The sequence below is a fragment of the Oncorhynchus tshawytscha genome, linkage group LG11 (assembly GCF_018296145.1).
Source record: "Oncorhynchus tshawytscha isolate Ot180627B linkage group LG11, Otsh_v2.0, whole genome shotgun sequence".
Lineage (NCBI taxonomy): Eukaryota > Metazoa > Chordata > Actinopteri > Salmoniformes > Salmonidae > Oncorhynchus > Oncorhynchus tshawytscha.
Window position 1 is genome coordinate 9,717,283 of NC_056439.1, and position 11,219 is coordinate 9,728,501.

General features: G+C 42.0%; 1 long non-coding RNA gene across 1 annotated transcript; it reads right to left on the reverse strand.

Moving 5' to 3' along the window:
* Positions 1 to 293: 293 nt before the first annotated feature.
* LOC121847717 lies at positions 294 to 4,112 on the reverse strand. Its single transcript, XR_006084527.1, has 2 exons — positions 3,697 to 4,112; positions 294 to 1,122 (listed from the first exon to the last, which is right to left on the reverse strand). It is a non-coding gene; the product is annotated as an uncharacterized LOC121847717 (long non-coding RNA).
* Between the last annotated feature and the right edge of the window lie 7,107 nt (positions 4,113 to 11,219).

Sequence of the window (11,219 nt, forward strand, 5' to 3'; positions counted from 1 at the left end):
TGAGTATATGAAAATCATAACTGGCACTCAGATCTTTAGAAACGGTAGGTAGGATATATTGTACATGGCCACCCCCCTACTGTAGGCTATATAAAGCCACCCTTGTGGAACGCCAAAACAGTGAAGACGACGGTGTCTCTGCGTTTCCCACTCATTACTGTATGCCTACGCAGTAAGTGAGTGCTCATTATTATTATTATTATTATATATAAATATTTTTTTTTTTTAACATCCATAAATGCACGCTATAGCTAAATATTCTGGCAATATTTAATGACGTTTTGCCAGCAAGATTGATCTGTAAGAATAACTCATTTTAATTGAGGAAGATGGACAAGCAAGAATGATACAGTGAGAGGTGGAAATTCATAGGACCAGGGGCAGGTAGGGATTAGGAATACAGGCAGATGAATAAGGCCAACAGCAAATTCAAAAAGGTTAGTCCAACTAAGTCATCATTAATGACTTGCAGTATCAATTAGGTCTGTTCTGTCACTGCATGACAATGCACATTTGTTTTAACCTACAAATGTTATCATCTATGAAGGCAAAAACAGGACATGCCTTTTGGGGAAATGCTCTAAATAGCTAATTGTTCAGTTGTGTTTATTTTCATACCTATACATGAAACCAAAATTGTGCTAGCCTACTGGGTAAATAAGTGAAAATAAATACTGAACAATAATATAAACCCAACATGCAACAATGTCAACGATTTTACTGAGTTACAGTTCATTTAAGGAAATCAGTCAATTGAAATAAATGCATTTGGCCCTAATCTATGGATTTCACATGACTGGACAGGGATTCAGCCATGGATGGGCATTGGAGGGCATAGGCCCACCCACTGGAGAGCCAGGCCCAGCCAATCAGAATGAGTTTTTCCCTCACAAAAGGGCTTTATTACAGACAGTTTCATCAGCTGTCTGGGTGGCTGGTCTCAGACGATCCTGTAGTTGAAGAAGCCAGAAGTGGTGGTCCTGTGCTGGCCATGAACCTACTCAGCTGCTTCTCTCCATCCATTCTCTCTGCGCATCTTCATTAGTTTTAAGAGGTTATTTAGCTGTGACGGCAAGCTGGGGTGTGCAGGCAGTGATGGGCTTTCTGTTGTTTCATTTTAATCTATTGGAGTGAAGTGGACACATATCTTTTCATTTCACTTGTATTAACATGCAGTAACAAAGTAACACCAAACCGATTTGGATTGATTACAAAAGCATAAGAGGGGTTATGTCACTCGCAGAAAGATCAGATGCTGATATTAGACCAAATCCCAGACTAAATGTCTGTCCCTTTCCCAAAATATTTAGACTATAGCACAGCAATAGGCTGTCTATACAATGTCTTTCTGTCAATGAACCAACAAGGATACGTTAATCATGCCTCCGATATGACTTTGAAGGAATGTTATGACGTTTAAATCACTCACGCATACTGTAATTCCATTGCAAGCAAAACACAATAGCATGAGTGCACATCTCCCTATTATGTGTGGGAATCACTTGGAACTCATTTGCTTGTGTTTCTCCAGTCTTCTCTGTCCAACAATAAAAACAAAAATAAAATCAAAAGTGTGTTTGTTTTTTTTGCTCAGAAAAGTTGGGGGGCCAAATCAAATCACACCAGTTGGGGAACCCTGGTCTATATTAAGTACATTGCAAATGCAAAACTATCTGCGGAAAGATGCTGGGCCATGCAAAAAGCTTTGGATAAAGTTGGGGACTGGCCAATTGGCCCATCTACAGAGCATTCAGAATGTATTCACACCTTCACTTTTTCCTACATTACAGCCCCCCAATAATGACAAACGCAAAACTAATTTTCAGAAATGTTTGCAAATTTATTACAAATAAAAAACTCAAATATCACACACACACACAAGTATTCAGACCCTTTACTCAGTACTTTGTTGAAGCACCTTTGGCAGCAATTACAGCCTTGAGTCTTCTTGGGTATGATGCTACAAGCTTGGCACACCTGTATTCAGGGAGTTTCCCCCATTCTTCTATGCAGATCCAATCAAGCTCTGTCAGGTTGGATGAGGAGCGTCGCTGCACAGCTATTTTCAGGTCTCTCCAGAGATGTTCGATTGGGTTCAAGTCTGGGCTCTGGCCGGGCCACTCAAGGACATTCAAAGACTTGTCCCGAAGCCACTCCTGCGTTGTCTTGGCTTTGTGCTTAGGGTCATTGTACTGTTGGAAGGTGAACCTTCGCCCCAGTCTGAGGTCCTGAGCACTCTGGAGCAGGTTTTCATCAAGGATCTCTCTGTCCTTCTTTCTCTCGATCCTGACTAGTCTCCCAGTCCCTGCCCCTGAAAATAATCCCCACAGCATGATGCTGCCACCACCATGCTTCAATGTAGGGATGGTAATGGCCAGGTGATGAGCGGTGTCTGTTTTCCTCCAGACTTTTCACTTGGCATTCAGGCCAAAGAGTTCAATCTTGGTTTCATCAGTCCAGAGAATCTTGTTTCTCACATTCTGAGAGTCCTTTAGTTGCCTTTTGGCAAACTCCAAGTGGGCTGTCATGTGCCTTTTACTGAGGAATGGCTTTTATCTTAGCTCTGTCATAGCTCTGTCAACTCCTTGACCAAGGCCCTTCTTCCCCGATTGCTCTAGGTCTTGTTGATTCCAAACATCTTCCACTTAAGAATCATGGAGGCCACTGTGTTCTTGGGGACCTTCAATACTGCAGAAATGTTTTGGTACCCTTCCCCAGATCTGTACTTTTGAGGAATGAAATAAAGACTTTCAGATACATACAACAAATGTGTGATGTGATGTATTGTATTTTTCTTGGAGAAGGCCCTGGCAGTCCTCGGTGTTGTGCGGACCAATAAGTGCACCATTGAATTAGGCTAGGAGTTGGAGGGTTGTTGGATGGAGCCAGCCTTCATTACACAAATTCTACTTGGCAGCGAACACACATTATCTCCATTTTGCCCACGCCTGTTGCACTTTTATGGTCACAATGTCCGAAAACAAACACTTTTTTGGGGGTTGGGATCATGAGGCGAGCAAGGGTGTGGGCCATTGTACAAATGAGGAGGTGATCATTTAAACAGCCAAATAGGTCTGTGATGTGGAGCTTTCAAAAGCTTGACATGATGTGATTCACAGATGACGAATGAATTGAACTGAAATACAAACAAGGTGATATTGCCCTCTGCTGGACAATATGGTTATATCTCACCACACAGACTGGCAGATTTACTCAATGGTTTCATTTCCAGTAGTAAAAAAAGATATAGACTGAAGTGCAATAATCATCAAGCGTTAAACAGATTCATGTGATAAGCTAACTATGACATTAATCAGAGTTGATTATAATTTTTTTAATGTAATGACATGACATCTGAAAAGATTGTGACTGTAAACAATGTCAGGATACAAATGTATTGAACATCTTATCACAGGGTTCCCCAACTGCCCCCCAAGTTTCTGAGCAAAAAAATAATAATTTGTGTATACACATGTATTGTTGAATTTTGCCGGACATAAAATACTATACAAACACCGGGACATCAGCTCCAAGTGATTTTAAATTTGGAAATCTGTTCCCAAATATTCCCACTCATAATAGAGAGACGTGATCGTATACAAATAATAATAATACATAATAGTTGATTGGATTTCTATAGCGCTTTTCTACCAATTGAGGTGCTCAAAGCTCTTTACATAGTAGGGTGAAACTCACCTTATCCACCATCAATGTGTAGCGCCCACCTCAGTGATGCACGGCGACCATTTTTTTTGCCAGAACGCTCACCCCACGTCAGCTATCAGGTGGAGAGGTGAGGAGTGATATATGCCAATTAGGAATGAGGGAGATGATTAGTTGGCCATGATGGAATGTGGCCAGGTTGGGAATTTAGCCAAGACATCGGTTGAACCCCCCTTTCCGTTTGACATTTTCTGTGAATGACCAATGCATTATTCCGATTATGATTAAACGGACCATTATGTTACGAAGCTAGTAGTTAAGACAGAAATGTACGTTATAGTCTCGTCCCATCGCTGCAACTCCCGTACGGACTCGGGAGAGGCGAAGTTCGAGAGCCGTGCGTCCTCCAAAACATGACCCAGCCAAGCTGCACCGCTTATTGACGCAATGCCCGCTTAACCCGGAAGTCAGCTGTACCAATGTGTTGGAAGAACACCTGGCGCCGTGACAGCATGCATGCGCCTGGCCCGCCACAGGAGTCTCTAGAGTGCGATGGGACAAGGAAATCTCAGCCGGCCAAACCCTCTCCTAACCTGGATGACGCTGTGCCAATTGTGCACCACCTCATGGGTCTCCCAGTCACTGCCAGCTGTGACACAGCCTGGGATCGAACCTGGGTCTGTGGTGATGCCTCAAGCCACTACACCACTCTCAAGACCTCTGCATCACTCTGGAGGCCCCCGCAAATTGATTTGAACAAACAATTGGTCCCCCAAAAAATGTGTCCCTCCGTTGAATTTAAAAATCCAGATGTGGCCCTCGAGCCAAAAAGTTTGCCCACTCCTGCCCTAGAGGTTTTGAAACTGATTTAGCCTACTTGTCATTCCAGATCTGAATATTTGATATCCTTTTTACTGTACACTGTTAATAGCTAATCACTGAATGTCCTACTACAAGGATGTGGTCAGGATGACACACTTCTGAGTCAATAACACAGAACACACACACCACAGATTGCGAGGGCAAGTACAATGAGCAGTTGGGGAAATTAAGTCTGCTGTGTGGTTGCCCGATATACACAAGCACACACTTAAATTAGTTTAATGTGTAGTCGAGGCTTTGCCATTAAAATATTATTGTGCCTATCTTTCAGATCTGACAACCAGACTTGGTGGGTGTTCCCACCAAACTGTTCCAGCCCTGGAGTGGCACGCTGGAACTTCCAGAGGCTTGTAGACCTGAAGCTGTGTGATGTGGTCCAAAAAATGATCACACACATGTCAACACACTCACTCAATCGCTCACTCTGTTTTGTTGTGTCATTCTTTTCACTTAAGAAAATTGTGCCTCTCTCATTTAGATCTGACAACCCTATTACAACCCCACAGCTGCAGTCGTCTGTCCCTGCATCTGCTGCAGCGACTGGTGATACAGGTAATCATCACATGCATGTATACACACATGCACACTCTCCCTCCCTTGGTGCTCTATTCAATCACGTCCACTTTAGCCGACATCCACATAGCGGTTGTTTTGGTGGTGTCTGAGGTGGAACTGTGTTAGAGCTGTGAAATCCACAAGCGGCTCCTGGCATTATACAGAAAGCGGACAATGCCATTGGCTGCACCGAGTTGCATCAACAGAAATCTCATGCGGACCTGTTTACAAGTTTGAACACTGGAATGTGAGATTTAATCTACATCTCGATTAGGCTGATAGAAATCCTCACTATTTTGTTTAATGATTTTGAATTTGAGCATCATGATATCTATAGGCTTCACTTTCTCGTTCTGAACTTGTAACACGAGTAGGACAGGTGTAGCTTCATGACAATGATCAAGAGCTGCTGCTTACCAATTTTGACAGATCCAACTCAGTTACACCTCAGACACCGCCAAAACATCAGCTGTGGTGTCAGCAATCATCGGTTAACACTTGATCTGATTGGATCTAGGCCTTACACTCATTCAGTCTGTTTAGTTGTATGATTATTGTCAGTTGAGAAAATTGTGCCTCTCTCTTTTAGATCTGCCACCCTCAGCATTTCAGCTGCAGTCACAGCAGTCCTCTGCTGTGGCATTTAATTTACCGCCTGCACCAGTTCCTACTACAGTAGCCGTGAAGGGAGAAACTTGTGAGGATTCCCAGATGGATTCAGGTAATTCAGAATTATATTCCATACACATATCCTCACTCACACCAACAGATGTGCACACACAGACATGTCGTTGAGCTGTACACTTACTGTCACTATGTGCATCACTCTTTCAGATCTGCCATGCACTCCACCACTGCCCGACAGCCTCACCCAGAAGTGCATACACTGGGCCTATCAAGACTGATAAAGCAGAGATGGTGGCTGACAAGGAAAAATAAAACATGCACACACTCTCTCTCTCTCTGTCACACACACACACACATTATCCCCAATGTAAAGAAATTGTAATTACTTGTTTATTTTATGGATGCTCCAGTTTATTTTAGGATGGGAGATATCTACGCCTGTCTGTCCATTGTCAGTATCTACATAATTACTCTAAATATCTATCAAATTCAAATGTGATAATGTGGTAATATGTACAGTTTGAGGAAATTCTGTGTGCTTTTCTTGGAGTTGAGAAACATGCCTCACTCTCTCTCACACACACATTAGACCCAATGTAAATACATAGATTTTTATTTATGCTCGATTTTATTTGAGGATTGTGTGCAATAAAGTACATTGACAGTTAAAACAGTTTGGTTTATAGGATATTTCTCTAATTAAAATGAATGACTGCAGACCTGCAACCCTCTTGTGTCATCTGGAGCTGAAACGGCCCCACATATGTACATGGTTCCCAGGAGTTGTCCTGCAAAAATATTTATGTACCAAGGCTACCCATCCACATCGCTCTGGCCAAACGGATGTTTGTTCTCCACAATGAATGAATGTAGTGCTTAAAAACCAGGCAACCAAGGCCAAGGAATGGAGAGAGAGATGACCTGGAGGGAGTTCCAGACCTCAGCTTTTAATAAAGCAGAAAAGCAAAGATGGGTGGTTTCCTTCCTGATAAACTTGACCCAAATTCGTGAGCTCTTGAAAATAACACGATTGTCTTCAGATAAATAATCAGCATACAGTGGGGCAAAAAGGAATTTAGTCAGCCACCAATTGTGCAAGTTCTCCCACTTAAATAGATGAGAGAGGCCTGTAATTTTCATCATAGGTACACTTCAACTATGACAGACAAAATGAGAAAAAAAACAGAAAATCACATTGTAGAATTTTTAATGAATTTATTTGCAAATTATGGTGGAAAATAAGTATTTGGTCAATAACAAAAGTTTATCTCAATACTTTGTTATATACCCTTTGTTGGCAATGACAGAGGTCAAACGTTTTCTGTAAGTCTTCATAAGGTTTTCACACACTGTTGCTGGTATTTTGGCCCATTCCTCCATGCAGATCTCCTCTAGAGCAGTGATGTTTTGGGGCTGTTGCTGGGCAACACAGACTTTCAACTCCCTCCAAAGATTTTCTATGGGGTTGAGATCTGGAGACTGGCTAGGCCACTCCAGGACCTTGAAATGCTTCTTACGAAGCCACTCCTTCGTTGCCCGGGCGGTGTGTTTGGGATCATTGACATGCTGAAAGACCCAGCCACGTTTTATCTTCAATGCCCTTTTGCTGATGGAAGGAGGTTTTCACTCAAAATCTCACGATACATGGCCCCGTTCATTCTTTCCTTTACACGGATCAGTCGTCCTGGTCCCTTTGCAGAAAAACAGCCCCAAAGCATGATGTTTCCACCCCCATGCTTCACAGTAGGTATGGTGTTCTTTGGATGCAACTCAGCATTCTTTGTCCTCCAAACACGACGAGTTGAGTTTTTACCAAAAAGTTATATTTTGGTTTCATCTGACCATATGCCATTCTCCCAATCTTCTTCTGAATCATCCAAATGCTCTCTAGCATGCTTCAGACGGGCCTGGACATGTACTGGCTTAAGCAGGGGGACACGTCTGGCACTGCAGGTTTTGAGTCCCTGGCAGCGTAGTGTGTTACTGATAGGCTACTGGTAGGCTTTGTTACTTTGGTCCCAGCTCTCTGCAGGTCATTCACTAGATCTTGCGTGGAGCCCCAGATCAAGGGGGATTATCAGTGGTCTTGTATGTCTTCCATTTTTTTTGCTCCCAGTTGATTTCTTCAAACCAAGTTGCTTACCTATTGCAGATTCAGTCTTCCCAGCCTGGTGCAGGTCTACAATTTTGTTTCTGGTGTCCTTTGACAGCTCTTTGGTCTTGGCCATAGTGGAGTTTGGAGTGTGACTGTTTGAGGTTGTGGACAGGTGTCTTTTATACTGATAACAAGTTCAAACAGTTGCCATTAATACAGGTAACGAGTGGAGGACAGAGGAGCCTCTTAAAGAAGAAGTTACAGGTCTGTGAGAGCTAGAAATCTTGCTTGTTTGTAGGTGACCAAATACTTATTTTCCACCATAATTTGCAAATAAATTCATTAAAAATCCTACAATGTGATTTTCTGGAGAAAAAAAATCTCATTTTGTCTGTCATAGTTGAAGTGTACCTATGATGAAAATTACAGGCCTCTCTCATCTTTTTAAGTGGGAGAACTTGCACAATTGGTGGCTGACTAAATACTTTTTTGCCCCACTGTACATGCTGTAGGACTATGGCATTCGGGTTTCTTCGTATATTATATTGCAATCAGACACTGAAACACACTGGGCAAGTAAAGCATACAGAGCAGCTTATTTGGACCGTACCGTTAAGGTTGCCGTGTTCCCTTTCTTGTTCTTGTGATGAGTGATGCAAACTGCCAGTATCATCCCCACCAGACCCAGTCCAACTGCAGCTCAAATCAAAAATCAAATCAAATTGTATTGGTCACATACACATGATTGGTAGATGTTAATGCGAGTGTAGTGAAACGCTTGTGCTTCTAATTCTGACAGTGCAGCAATATCTAACAAGTAATCCAACTCTTCCACACAACTACCTAATACACACAAATCTAAAGGGATGGAATAAGAATATGTACATATAAATATATGGATGACCAAGCGGCATAGGCAAGATGGAATAGATGGTATAAAATACAGTATATACATATGAGATGAGTAATGTAAGATATGTAATCATTATTAAAGTGGCATTATTTAAAGTGACTAGTGATCCATGTATTAAAGTGGCAAATGATTTGAGTCTGTATGTAGGCAGCAGCCTCTCTGTGTTAGTGATGGCTGTTTAACAGTCTGATGGCCTTGAGATAGAAGCTGTTTTTCAGTCTCTCGGCCCCAGCTTTGATGCACCTGTACTGACCTCGACTTCTGGATGATAGCAGGGTTGTTGTCCTTGATGATCTTTGATGATCTTTTTGGCCTTCATGTGACATCAGGTGCTGCAGGTGTCCTGGAGGGCAGGTAGTTTGCCCCCAGTGATGCGTTGTGCAGACCGCACCACCCTCTGGAGAGCCTTGCGTTTGAGGGCGGTGCAGTTTCCATACCAGGCGGTGATACAGCCCGGCAGGATGCTCTCAATTGTGCATCTGTTAAGGTTGTGAGGGTTTTAGGTGCCAAGCCAAATTTCTTCAGCCTCCTGAGGTTGAAAAGGTGCTGTTGCGCCTTCTTCACCACACTGTCTGTGTGGGTGGACCATTTCAGTTTGTCCGTGATGTGTACGCCGAGGAACTTAAAACTTAAAAACTGCATGCAGATGAAATAAGGAGAGACCGTTAGTACCAATAGACATTGCAGGCGAAGCTAAAAGGAGAAGTATAGGAGGAGGGAGGCGAGGTTAGCTTTACCTGCTGAAATTATGCTACATTAGGAAAATTGCATGGCTCATTTTTGTTTGTGTTAAATGCAGTATGACTTAGTATTTAAGCTGTAATATAATTTAGTATATATATTTATGTTACCTTGTACACAAGTGGTAAAATATTCATTTATAGTTTCTAGGCCAGACACTGAACAATAGTGACATAAATTACTAATGAGATCGGTTGATGATTAGGTGTACCACCAGTGATGATAAATAGGTTTGTTAAGGTCACAGTTGGAGAGACTGAACATAAAGTCTCTGAGGCAGAACGTTTTAGATGTGAGAATAACATTTTGTGACAGATTTAACAACTAAAATGGTATATTCTAAATTGAGGAGCATGGTATTTTGTGAGAAATACACATATGTTTTTGATTATCAAAAATCTCCTCTTACCATGAATTCTGCTTTCTCCCCCAAGCATCATCATTTTTCCAACCTTTCCCATTCAGTAATACAATCCAAGGTCTGCATCCTCAACAGTCTTGATTTTAAATGCCAATGACCTGTTGGCAATCTGTGCCTCGAAACGAAGATTGTGTTGGTGACCAAAGATAACGGGTTATCTCGTAATGGTAAGAGATATCACAGGGGAAAATGGCAGTATCTCCAAGCTGGACCTTTCGAAACACAGACTCCTCCACAGACTGCCGTAGCTTGACGATGAACACCGTTTGATAGATAGAAAATTGCCTAATGTGTTGTAATCTATTACAATCAAATGAAAAAACATGTGTATAATCAAATCAGGCTATTCATCAAGAAGACCCTCTGAAAATCCAATACATTTTACTCACAAATCATCAAGATAAACCAAAGAGATGCCATTCTCTGTGTGCTATTACAAGCAGAATTACAGGTCACAGGTTACAAGTTACAGCCTGACAATGGACAGTTTCATGTTCACTGGTAAAACCTCTAGTTCCGTGAAAGTTCCACTTCCTTTCAGATGTAGACTGCTTTTTTTTTAAAAGTGTTATCAGCTCAACTTAGCTTTACCATTTGCAAACCTTTAGTGTCATACTTTAAAACACGATTATTAAAAATAAAAATATGATTTTGTTTATAAAAAATTGCCTCTAAGCCTCCTAAAACCCAACAAAAAGCTTTGTCATACGTGGTAGCATGCATAGTGTGATGGTTTGGTGTTGGTAAAGTGTTGTACTCTCATAGGAGAAACAACAGTTGCTTCTGAGCTGGTGTGTTTCGGACAGGTATTGCAGGAAGCTGCGCCCACAGGGGTGTGTAGGTTGTAGGCCTAAGTGACCTTTCTCTCTCTCTCACTTCTGTTAACCCTGGAAACGAAACCACCCAAAGAGCTACTGCCTTTGATTGATACAGACAAAGCCAGAGACAATGACGAAATCAAAGATTGCTTGTTACTTTCCTAATAGGCGAGGTAGCGCATCTGTTGGAGTGTTTTTCCCCCGTAGGTTTTGTTGCTTTTTTATCAGTTTGATAAAATAGTTTAATTGTCTCCAAAGTCTCAATAGATGTAAATATCATTGTAATCCTTATAATAACAAAAACCTGGCAATCTATTTCCTGTGTAGTGCACTCCTTTTGACCAGAGCCCTATAGGTGCTCTACAATACGGTGTCAGGGCCGCATACACAATGGCCATAACCTCGTTACTGAAACTGGGATAAAGCCAGTTGGTGGAGAGACCACAATGTCCCTGACCCCAGAACAGCTTCTGTTCAGCTGGAATGCAATTTTTTCCCCAATGG